This window comes from Fukomys damarensis, unplaced genomic scaffold (genome assembly GCF_012274545.1).
Source record: "Fukomys damarensis isolate Sample0158 unplaced genomic scaffold, DMR_v1.0_HiC HiC_scaffold_39, whole genome shotgun sequence".
Classification (NCBI taxonomy): domain Eukaryota; kingdom Metazoa; phylum Chordata; class Mammalia; order Rodentia; family Bathyergidae; genus Fukomys; species Fukomys damarensis.
The window spans coordinates 41,628,092-41,640,431 of NW_022900951.1; the positions used below are offsets into that span (position 1 = coordinate 41,628,092).

At 45.1% G+C, this 12,340-nt stretch overlaps 1 pseudogene; it reads left to right on the plus strand.

Annotated features, from left to right (window-relative positions):
* The first annotated feature begins 877 nt into the window (after positions 1 to 877).
* LOC104875799 lies at positions 878 to 1,937 on the plus strand (annotated as a pseudogene).
* Positions 1,938 to 12,340: the final 10,403 nt, after the last annotated feature.

Sequence of the window (12,340 nt, forward strand, 5' to 3'; positions counted from 1 at the left end):
CCACCATGGCAAGTCACACCTGTGCTTCCTGCCAAGGGTTGGCCCGTTGGGCTGGGAGAGGTGGTGCTCACCTCTAAACCCAGAACTCTGAAAGTTCATAAAGGAGGTTCCCAAGATCAAGGCCAATCTCAGCGACTTAATGAGACCCTGTCTCAAGATAGAAAGGGCTGGGGATTTAACTCAGTGGGGGACAGAGGTGTTATGCCTTGTATTTAGAAATCCCCCAAAGCTTCATGTGCTCATAGGTGGAGCTTTTTGGAGGTGGCCGGATCTAGGCTATGTGAATATGGGTTAAGGATGTGATGCTGGGATTAGGGGTGTGGATAATGGAAGCCTCACCTTGGGTGTGGGTGGCCCAAATCACTAAATTGGTAGCCTGGATGAAATATAAAGGGGCAAAAAGAAGGCAGACTGGTGCTCTGCTGCTGCTTGCTGCTTTGGCTGCTTGCTGGCTTCTTGTCTGACACACTATGGACTGTTTTTCCTCTGCTGTGCCACCCTGTTATGCCTCCTGGCTTTGGAACCAGCTGACTATGGACTGAAACCTCTACAAACTGTGAGCCGTAATAAACCTTTCCTCTTTTCACTTTGGGTGTCAGGTATTTTGTCTCCAGAAGGAGAAAAGTAACTGAGACAGAGGGTAAGAAAAAATTGGCCCATTGCTTTTGTGGTTAGAGACTTTATTACACAGGATGTTGGCCCCACCTACTCTCATGACCATCTTGACTACACAGGATAGGTGACATCTGTTGGAGGTATCAATAAGGCCTCAACAGAGGTGCAGGCTGTTGCACGGCCATGTTTGCTTTATGGACCATGTGCTGCTATGTATGCCTGAAGTACTTGATTGCAAATTTGGGAAGGCTTTGCCATCTAAATGCTCGGCTGAAGTAAGCAACTGATGAGGATTTTTTTTCAGCAGGCTGGAGTAAGCATGCAATTGGCCTTTGGGTGTAGCAATTAAAACAGATGGTGTTTCTCTTTAAGGGAAGATCATGTACTGGGGGAGAAATTTCAAGGTGCTTTGGAAAGGAAAGCCAAACAGTTCATCTCGGAAGTATTGCAAGGAAAACTGGTACTAACTTATCTCTGATTCAGTGTCCAATAATTCAGTTTCAGCTTACTAGCCATGAGACAGAGTGGAATTCCAGTCACCTGGGAGAGGATGCAGTGATGTTTTTTGCTGATGTTGCATGGGCAGCCACAGAAGGAGGAGAGAGCTCAAGAAGGCTTAGGACAGAGGTCAGGTCCAATTTACCCCTTTTCTTTGAGAAGCCCCCAAGCAGGCATGTTTCCTTACCAAACTTGTCCCAAGAAGAGCCTCCACTGAAGACGGCAGCACTGGCAAATGAGGAAGCACTGCAGAAGATCTGTGCACTTGAAAATGAACTTGCTGCTCTCAGCTCAGATTGCTAAAATTGTGACCCTGCCAGAGCAACAAAATCTCACTGCAGGTGACTTAGATTCCACCACATCTGCTACTACAGCACTCCCTCCCCACCTCCACCTCCACCACCACCACCCCTTCCAGTGGGGCTCCACCAAAGTGTATCTGCTATTGATCTGATTAAAGAATGCAGAGAGCAAAAAGCCAATTCTAGAAAGCTTCGGCCAAGAACAACCCAAAGAAACCCGACATGCCAAATATGCTAGAGAGCCTCAAAGGTATGAACAGTGTAAAGCTTCGGTCAGTCAAGAGGTCAGAGCACGATATCAAGCCCAAGCCAGTGGATGCTACTGACCCCGCTGCTCTCGTAGCTGAGCCTCTGAAAAAGAAGTCTGCTTATCGGTATCGAAGCAATAGTCAAAGTGAAGTTGAAAAAGGAGTTCCAAAGTCTGAATCAGAGACCACCTCAGAGCCAGCTTTGTTTGGGCCACACAAGTCGAAGTCTACAGGAACAATGAAGGCTCTAACTGAAAATGTTTCAAGCTCCTAATGGACAGTGAACTGAGAAAGGCTGTCCTGGTTCAGCTATTGTTTTGTGAGAGCTGAGTTTGGCTAGTAAGAATCAGCACTCTGTAGTAAATACCTTTAATATTCATCAGTTTCCTTTTTAACCCAATTAGAGGATTAAGCAATACTGAAAGCACTATAAGTTTGGTTCTGATAATGTTTTTGATGTGTTCAGATTTCCAGTCTTGAAAACCATTGTAAGACTAGAACATGGAAAAGACACTCGTATTGTTACGCATTTTAAATTCTCAGCACTAATTTATCTGGACAAATGTTTTATATGCATATATCTGGATACAAAACAGTTCATGTAAAAATTAATGATGGCAAATGAGGGTACTGTTATCTTCATTCAAGAATCACTTACTGTTTGGTGATGGAATAGCTGGTATAACCTAAGTTGTTGAAATGAAATATTTGAGATTGGAATCTTCTTGCCTTGAATAGAACTTACATATTGGGGTTTCTTCCATGATTTGGAGGTGGGTTTTGCGTAGGAACTGGATGATGTTCGCTGCTGAGATTCTATAGTGCTTTCCATTAGAGCCAAGTTGAGGACAAGGAAGGCTGGCTTGCACATCATTGCCCTCCAGTGCTGAGGAAGCAAATGTAGTTTCCAAGTAGTGACAAATCAAAGTATTGAATTAAATTACTTTTTAGGTAAAAATCTTCTTTTGTTTCAGTTTCATAGATGGCATCATAAAGATGATTTATTGCTGAGTTAATGCTATTTCTGGAAATGTCAGCATAATGGAGTTCAAAGGTTTTTAAATATTGTTTGAAATATTAATGTTATTTATAAGGAAACATCAAACAGGCCAAGGACTTTCCTATAAATCATTTATTATTGGCACAATGCTGTGCACAAACTTTAGGTGCTATTAGAAAGTAGAAGCTGGGTGTGGTGGCACACACCTGCAGTCCCAGCACTTGGCAGGCCGAGGCAGGAGGGCTCCCATAAATTCAAGATCAGCCTGGGCTACATAGTAAGTTCAAGGTCAGGCCAGCTTCAACAATGTAACAAAACCCTGTCTCAAAAAAGTTTTTAAAAAAATTACATTAAGAAAAGAAGTGGAGAACTGGAATCTGAGAAGTTTAGTGAGAGCTTGTCTCAAAATGAGAAGTAGCTTTCTCACCTAGGGCTTATAAGGACTTACTATAAGTGACCATTTAAAAATGCTTAATACATTCTCATGACTTTTGTTTTTAATTTTGTATGGGGATTCAACTCATTCCTTGCACTTGCCAGCCAGGGGCCAGAACCAGGAAGCTAAATCCCCAGCCCTTATGACTTCCTCTTTCTGACAGACTCAGCCATAGTTAATGTTAGAATCTCCTACCATAAGTACATATGTGGATTCGTTATTTAAATCTATGGAAAAGTTGTAATTCCTGGGAGGATTAAGAGATGGGAAGAGCGGATTAACATTTTAAGTTAGATAAATATGTTGTTTTCAGTAGTAACAAAAATTATCTGAGGTAATTTACATGGTTTGGTTATTTAGCCTAAATTTGAAGTGTGCAATGTTGATGTACATTGCTTCTAATTATTTTTTCATGGTTTAAAAATTCTACCGTTTAAGAAATTAAAAGAATTTGCCTGACATATATTTTGACCTCTTAAGAAATTTATACTTCTATTAGTATCGAATTCTGGCTATGTTCCAACATAAGGAAGTAACTTTTAAAATAAAGCAAACTGTTTTATTCTCCATGGGAAATAAAAGGAGGCCTCACCATGGCTGGTCCTTGTTCAAGCTGTTAGGTTTTACTTGAGAGATTTACAAGCCCCAGTGACACAAACTACAAGCACCCTAAGGATAGATATTTCAGGCATACACAATACATCTCTGGTTATATACAGTGTCCACAAAGGAGAAATGTTACGACTGAACATAAGCTCTGGAAGCCAGGTGTGGTGCCACGCACCATGCCCATAATCCCAGTCACACTGAAGAAGGACGGCCTGTTCACACGTTCAAGGCCAGCTGGGCAATTTAGCTAATGTAGCTCTTCCCACTGTAAATAATAAAGGGGCATGTAGCTCAAGTAGTGCAGTGCTTGTCCAGGATGCGAGAAGCCCTGGGTTCAATCCCCAGTGCAGCAAAAGCAAAAATACTAGCAGTAGAACAGGACACAACAAGAAGGCCACCCAGGCATATGAAGAGGAGGTAAGATCATTGCATTAAGCAAAATCTAAGAAAGGTGGAAGTATTTTATTTGTATTTTGCTGGAAATTGAACCCAGGGCATTGTTCATGCTACACAAGTCCTCTACCACCAAGCTACACCCCAAGCTCAAGGAGTGATTAAAATAAAGATGGCATGGTGACAAACACCTATAATTCTAGCTACTCAGAGAGCTGAGGCAGGCAGTCACAAGTTTGAGGCCAGCATGGGTAACTTAGCAAGGGCACATCTCAAAATAAAATAAAACATGGTGAGGATGTAGGTCAGTGGTAAAGCACTTGTCTGTTGTGTGTGAGGCTCTGGGTTTGATTGCCCATACTACCAACCCCCCCACACGCACGCACATGCCTGCACATATCCTACATGTCCCTCACAGGCCCTGGAAACACCTTTACCCCCCAAGGGTGACACCAGGGCGAGGGGAGCAGGAATATGCCAGTCCCAGCTCCCAGCCCCACATTCTCCAGAGCCCCTCCCACACAGCACCAGGGAAACAATGTCCACCCTTGGCACCAACAAGGCTGAAGTGGTGCTTCAATGGCACCTGGCAAACCAAACAGAGCCAAAGGACACTGCATGGTCTCTGAAACCCAAATTGCCTCTAATTACAGCCCCAGAAGGTCAGGATTTGCCTGCTAACCCTAAAAACCTAAATACTGTGACTGTTGGCTAAAGTGGAAGCTTTAAATAGGATCCTGAGTATCCCACCACAATAGACAAAATGTTTAGGATAAAAGAAATCATGGGCCATACCAAACCCCAGAAAAATTACAATGTGACTTTAAGAAGATAACTAGAAGCTAATAGCAAGATGAATTAGATGCTGGAATGATCTGGGAAGGATTTTAAGTGTCATGATCAGGTGGGCAAGGTGGCTCACACTTGTAATCTCAGCACTCAGGAGGCTGAGGCAGGAGGATTGCAGTGAATTCAAGGCCAGCCTGAACTACACAGTAAGACCAAAAAAGAAAAAAAAATGTTGGACTTGAGATTTAGCTCAGCGGAGCTGGACCTGCCTTGCAAGCGCAAGGTCCAGAGTTCGACCCCCAGAAGTGGTTCAGACACAAATAAATTGGAAAAATGAATAAATAGAAAACCTCACCATGCAAAAGATAAAAGAAAAGAACCAAGTAGAAATGACACCAAAAAGTGTCACACTTGAAAAACAGAAAGGACATTTAAAATCCATGTGAAAAGCTCAACAGCAGGATTTCTATGAAAAAATGCAAATGGCCTCGGACACAGAACAACAGAGATTCCCCAATGTGGGTAACAGAGAGAAAGTGCACTAAAAACCATAGTGAAAGTTTGGGAGGGCACTATAAGCTTGTAAGATCAAGGGTGTGGTGGTGTACCCGCATCCCAGCACTCAGGAGGCTGAGGCAGGAGGATCACTGCAAATTTGAGGGCAGCCTGGACTACATAGCAGGACCCTGTCTCAAAAAAAAAAAAAAATCAACTGAGACTATATTGAATTAAAAGTTATTACACAGCAAGGGAAGCAACTCAGAGGGTAAAGGAGACAGCCTGCAGAATGGGAGAAAATCTTTACCAGGTACTGTTCCAGCAGAGAATTAATAATCTAGAATATATAAAGAACTCAAAAATTGAACACAAAAAAACATAAATCGGCAAAGGAATTTATCAAACACATCTCAAAAAAGAAGTACAAAAGTCCAATAAATGTATGAAAAATGTTCAAAAATCTTTAGTCATGAGGCAAAGGCAAATCGAGGCTACACAAAGGTTTCATCTTACCCCAGTCTGAATGGCTAGCATGAAGAATACAAAAAACAAATGCTGGTGAGGATGTAGGCAGTGCGAAGGGGGAAAGAAACCATGTACACAGCTGGCGGGCTTAAAAAGTAGCACAAACTCTGTGGAAATCACTATGGGGTTCCTCAGAAATCTGAGAAGATGTCTCCTGCCCTAGCACTGCTTTGCAGATCCGTGAAGACATCGACGTCATCGTACTGCACGGTGCCCGCACACCCATGTTTATTGGGCACAGTTCACAGCAGCCAAGATGCGGAAGCAGTTTCCATGCACATCAACAGATGAACGGTTTTCATGCAGAAGGGAGCATTGGCCATAAGACCGAAATCCTGTCATTTGCAGGACAGTGGATGGGTGAGTGGTGGTCATCTTACAGAGTGAGGGAATCCAGACTCAGAAAGACAAATATTACAGGTTCCCCCAATATGTGGCATCCAAAACAGATGATGAGAATGTTGAAGGGAGACTATTAGACAAAAGAAAGGGGAGAAGGGGGTAGGGGATGTGTGCAAAGGAGAATAACTGGGGAGGGGGAGAGAAATTATGGGCATTAACTCTCCCAAAAATGTCGAAGTGGGAGGAGAGAGACACAAGGAAGAGGGAAACGATCAAAGTGCGTTACGTGTATGTACAGATTTGCCGAAACGAAACCTATTAGTCTGTATAGCGGGTTTAAAAAAATATCTGGGCTGGGGATGTAGTTCAGTGGTAGAACATTTGCCTAGCATGTGCGAGGCCTTGGTGCAGTTCCCAACAACAAAAATAAACAATTAAATGAAACAATTCTTCTAAGAGCTATAATCCTAACACACATTTCTTTTCTTGTGTTTTTTTTTAACTTTTAAAAATTTGTTAGTATATGTTTGCAGTACATGCAGTATATTTTACTTATTTATTTATTGTTGAGACAGGGTCTCACTATGTAGTTGAGACTGCTCTGGAACTCACTGTGTAGCCCAGGCTGGTCTCGAATTCACAGTGATCCTCATGCTTCAGCCTCCTGAGTGCTGGGATTACAGGCGTGCGCCACCACGCCCGGCTACATGCAGTTTATAATCATCTTGGCGGGGAGTGGATACATGGACATACTACAGCTTGTTTCTACTTCTTGTCTAAAATTTTTGCCTTTTTCTGTGTATGTTTTCCTTCATACACCCCCTTCCTCTTTGGTACTCAGATTAAACTGAGGACCTTCCCACTGAGCTATACCTCCAGCAATTTTTAACTGTCTTTGAGACTGGATTGCACTAAGTTGTCCAGGCTGAATTCAAATTTGGGATCCTCCTGCCTCAGCCTCCCAGAGTGCGGGGATTACAGGTATGCGCCACCATGTGTAGTTTAATTTATTTTATTTATAACAAATATATTTCATTACAAAAACACATTAAATAAGATAGTATCCAAAGACCTCATATATATTCATATTGCCTAGATTTAGAAAGACCTACTAGGCATGGGGAGGATCCTGAAATCCCAGCACGCAGGACCCTGAAGCAGGAGGATAGCAAGTTCCAGACCAGGATGGGGAAGTTAGTGACTTAGCCAGACTCTGTCTCAAAGCAACAAAACAAAACAATATGAAGGGCTAGGAATGGAGCTGGTAGAAAGGCACCAGACCCAACCCCAGTATCAGGGCAAGGGGTGGGGAGTGGAGGAGAAAGATCCACATAGAGACACTTAGATGAAATGTTAGTATAGCCAGGTGTGATGGCACACACCTATAGTCCCAGCACTTGGGCGGCTGAGGCAGGAGGATTGCTGTGAGTTTGAGGCAAGCCTGGGCTACATAGTGAGTTCAGGGCCAGTCTGGACTACAAATGGAGACCCTGTCTCAAAAAACCAAAAAACAAACAAGCAAATAAGGAACAGAAATGTTAGTATGCATCTGCCCAGAAACAGAATTGTATTCATGGGCAGTACCCTATCTACTATCATTTGCCCACATTAGTAATGACTGTGTATCTTTGTGAATCTGGGAGCATACAGTCATCCTTCAGTACCCAAAGGATAATTGGTGCTGAGATCCCCTGCAGTTTCCATAAGCCCTGGATGCTCGTCCTTTCTGTACACCGGTGCCGTATTTACACAGAGCCTCATGCACACCCTTCCGTGAACTTTAAAGTGGTCTGCAGATTACGTGTAACATCCAACGCAGTGCAGTACTATGGAAGCAGCTGTTACACTGTGTTGCTCAGAGAATAAGGGGAACAAGGTCTGAGCATGATGGTGCCCGCCTGCGGTCCCAGCTACTTGAGAGGCTGAGGTGGAAGAAATCGCTGGAGCCTAGGACTTGAAGGCCAGCCTGGGACCACAGCAAGGCCTTGCCTCAAAAAAAAAAAAAGGACATACAAAAAGGAATTATTATAACTTTCTGTTTTGGTCTTGAGAGTTTGAATCCACAACCTCCTGGGTACAACCACTCTGCCACTGAGCTTCAAGCTCAGTTCCAAGCAAAATTCTTCAGATAATTTTGATGTGCAGTTGGTCAAATCTACAGGCCCAGCACATGCAGATATGTAGAGCGGAGCATTCACTTGTCTGTGCGTCTCCCAGCTTTCTGTTGCTGAGTAACAGGACCACCCCAAGCCATGGTGGCAGAGGGCGCTTTCCTCCGCATCACCCAGATAGCAGCCCTCTGCCTAGCAGCCAGCCAAGGACAAGCCATGCTCTCCACCCTCAGGGAGCGCGGAGGGAAGGACATGAGTGGCGTCCGCGTGACTGTGGGAGTGAGAGGGGGTGGTGGGCTGAGGGGTGAGAGTCTATGCTGACAGTCAGGGGTCTGTGGGGTGAGCAGCTGCATTCGGCTGAGAGAGCCAGAACTGAGGGGTGAGGAATGGGTCTCTGTGATGACTCCGTGGGGTGTCTATGTGGTGACTGCAGTGCTCTGGGGTCAAGCACAGAGGAGAGTAAGGGGATTGTGCGGTGAGTGACCCAGAGGTCGGCCTAGGGGGTCGCAGGGCACCAGGCTCAGCATCCAGGCCCTGTCTGCTCCATGAGGGCTCTGAGGCTTGAGGGGTCCAGGAGTGAGCAGTGAGGAGGGAGCAGGGGAGCCGCGCTGGTCGCAGGGGGAGTTCCCGCTGCTCAGGGGTCCGTGCTAAGCGAGTGCCAGGCTGTGATCGCTGCTGGGAAGCGCGGCTGAGGTCTCCCTAAGGGCGGTGTGACAACGAGGCGAGGGAAGAGGCTGCTGGGCACCCTGGAGGTGGCGGCTGGCTGTGTTCAGCAACAGGAGGTCTCTTCACCGCCTTTGAAACTTCCTCACTGATTTCCCGTTTTCATCTTTTACAGTTTCGTTCTTTAATATTTTCGGAAAATTATCGGAGACTGCTACCACAGCATACTTGTTATTCAGTACCGAGCAACTGTGCCGGGCGTGGTGGCACAGGCCTGCAATGCCAGCTGCTTGGGAGGCCGAGGCAGGAGGAAGACAGGACTGGGGATGGAGCTCAGCACTGCCTGGGTTCAGTCTCCAGTATGGAAAACAAAAAGACCCCTAAGTCTTTCCGTGTCTTCCCCAGCGACTCGGGTGGCACTGTATTGCATCTCAGCCATCCAACGAACGTGCAGACTGTTCATTCCACGTGGTCTAAGCTTTTTACTTCATGACAGCTAATGAGAGTGAACATCATCTCATGCACTTATTTGTGTACCCTTTTGGTGAAATGTCTCTATATCCTCTGCCCGTTTCCTTCCTTCCCCTCCGTCCCGTCCCCCTTCCCCTTCTCTTCTCTGTGCTCCCCTCTACCCCTTCCTGCCCTACCCTCCCTTCCCCTCCCCTCCCCTTCCCTCTTTTCCTCCATTTATCCCTCCCTCCTCTCTTCCTTTCTTATTGTCTTTTTCCTTTTCTTTTTCTCTGACTGCAGTTTTGTGGCCCTGGGAAGGGAAGCCAGGGCTTCCCAACCCTTTTTATGTAATTTTTTTGGAGACAGGGTCTCGCTAAGTTGCTAAAATGCCCAGGCTGGGCTTGACCTCACGATTCTCCTGCCTCAGCCTCCCAGAAGTCCGAGATGACAGATATAAACCCACCATGCCTGGTGAATAAGGAATTTCTTAAACTCAACAATGTAAAAAGAAAGAATTCATTTAGAAAATTGAAATTAGAAAACTCTACTAGACAGAAGGCTGAATTTGAATCATTTGTGTGAAAATGGATACGCCTTGAAATCCTGTTAAGTGAAATAAATCAGACACGTATGCTTCGATACCGTATGGTTTCTCTTATATGAGAAAACAAAGACGAATGAAAGAGCAAAGTAAAAGACAGATGAAGTGAAACAGGAAGAGGGAGCTTTTGCAAACGGGAAGAGATGGCTAAGAGATGGGGAGGGAACATGAAGGGGGTGAAAGGACTGAGTTGTGCCATGCACGTGTACCAACTCCCCAAGGGACGTCATCATCAAGTGCTGCAAACGTGTACAAAAAGCTCAACGGAAGGAGCCAGACGGGATGGGGCACAGCTGTGGTCTCAGCTCCTAGCGGGGCGGAGGCAAGACAGAAACTGACAGGGGACAGAGCTCAGCACTCCCTGGGTTCCATCCCCAGTACAGGGGGGAAAACTGATCTAGCTTTTTGTGCTCTCCCAAGCATTTTGAGTGTCACTGTATTTCATTTCAGCCATGGTGCTGCGCGTAGACGATGAGCCATTGTGGCTTTGTACTCTCTGATAGCCACTGGTAGTGAACATCATTTCATGGATTTATCCGCTATCTGTATAACCTCTCTTGTGAAATGTCTCCTCAGTTTACTTTTCTTTTTGTGATACTGGGGATCAAACCCAGGGCCTTTCAACGGAGCTACAGGCCCAGCTATTTTCTCATTCATTTTAAATTTTGAGGCAGGTCTCACTGAGTCTGTATGTTGCTCAAGCTAGGCTAAAACTTATGATCCTCCTGCCTCAGCGTCCCAGAGTGTTGGGGTTAAAAGGACTCCTCGCCACACCAGCTCAAAGTTTAATTTTTACCTGAAGTATGAAGGCATATAGATTGTACACACTAATAGGGCACCGTGCAAAGCGCTGGGTTGGGTTTGATTGTTCATTTGTGGCCACTGAGAACTGAAGCCAGGACCTTCATCACACTGAGCTCTCTCTCCCCCTTTTCTAGTTTGTATTTGGAGGCAGGGTATCCCAAGTTGCTAAATTGGCCAGGCTGGGCTTTAATTTGCCCCCCTTCAGCCCCAGCCTCCCAGAATGCTAGGATTACAGGTGTGTGGCACCCTGACAGGCTGCAAAACAGGTCTCAGCAAATGTCACATTACAAATGTACACTGAAATCGTACAATATATCTTCTCGGAAGACAGTACAACGAAGTCAGAAATCAGTGGTAGAAGGAAAAGTGGCAAATCCACAGATAAGTAGAAATCAAACGACACCTTTTCGATAATCCATGCACCGAAGAGGAAATCCCAGTGGAAATTAGGATGGTTGAGGCAAATGAGATGAAAAGATCACATCGAAACCATGGGATGCAGCAAAGGCAGGATGGAGAGGGAAATTCAGCCTTCACGAAATACCACGGAATGGATGCGTGGTGCAAAGGTGAAATCGAGGTAACGTACCGACCTGCTCAAACATTGGTCATTTCCTAATGGCAAGATCTTTCCATGTCTTCCTTACACCTGGGCGTGGTGAGGCAGGAAGATCACAAGTTCCAGTCCAGCCCTGGGGCAATTTAGCATCTTAGCAAGACTCTGTCTCAAAATACAGAATCGAAACGGGCAGTGGATGTAGCTCAGAGTGAAGGACCTGGGTTCAACCTCCAGTATGGGAAAAAAACATGTGTCTACCTCTCTGAAATGCACAGCACGTAATTACAATCTATAGTCACATTACTGTTCCACAGCATGTGCTGAAAATCCACGAATAAGCCTAAGCCGGTTCTTTTAATGGGTATAAAATGTAAGCCACACATTAATAAAGCACTGTCTTTCTCCAATTGGAAGTATTTTTCCCTAGTAATGGTCTATATAATACTGGTTTCACATTATAATAGTTTTTGATTTTCAGGTTCAGGGTACACAATTAGTATTTTTTTGTATATCCTACAACAGTAATACACAACAGTTCCTGCAGGAGCATCGTTTTCTTTGCTGATATGGTTAACATCCCGACGCTAAAACACGTTGGGGCTGGGAGTGTAGCTCAGTGGTGGAGCAGTTGACTACCACCTGTAAGGCCCTGGGTTCGGTCCGACACCGCCGCCCCACCACTGAAAAACAAACCCTAAGCCCCTCAGTATTAGCTGGGGCCCCTGCTGTAGTCTGAGCAGTCTGGGAAGCTGACACAAAAGGTTGGAGGCCAGGTTGGAGCCCAGCCTCTGCTGTTCAGCGGCTTAGTGAGATCCTACAGGTAATAAGGGAAAAGAAACAAAATAGGACAAAATGAAAAAATGGAAATAAAGTGTTTCTCAATGGGGAGGGGAGGAA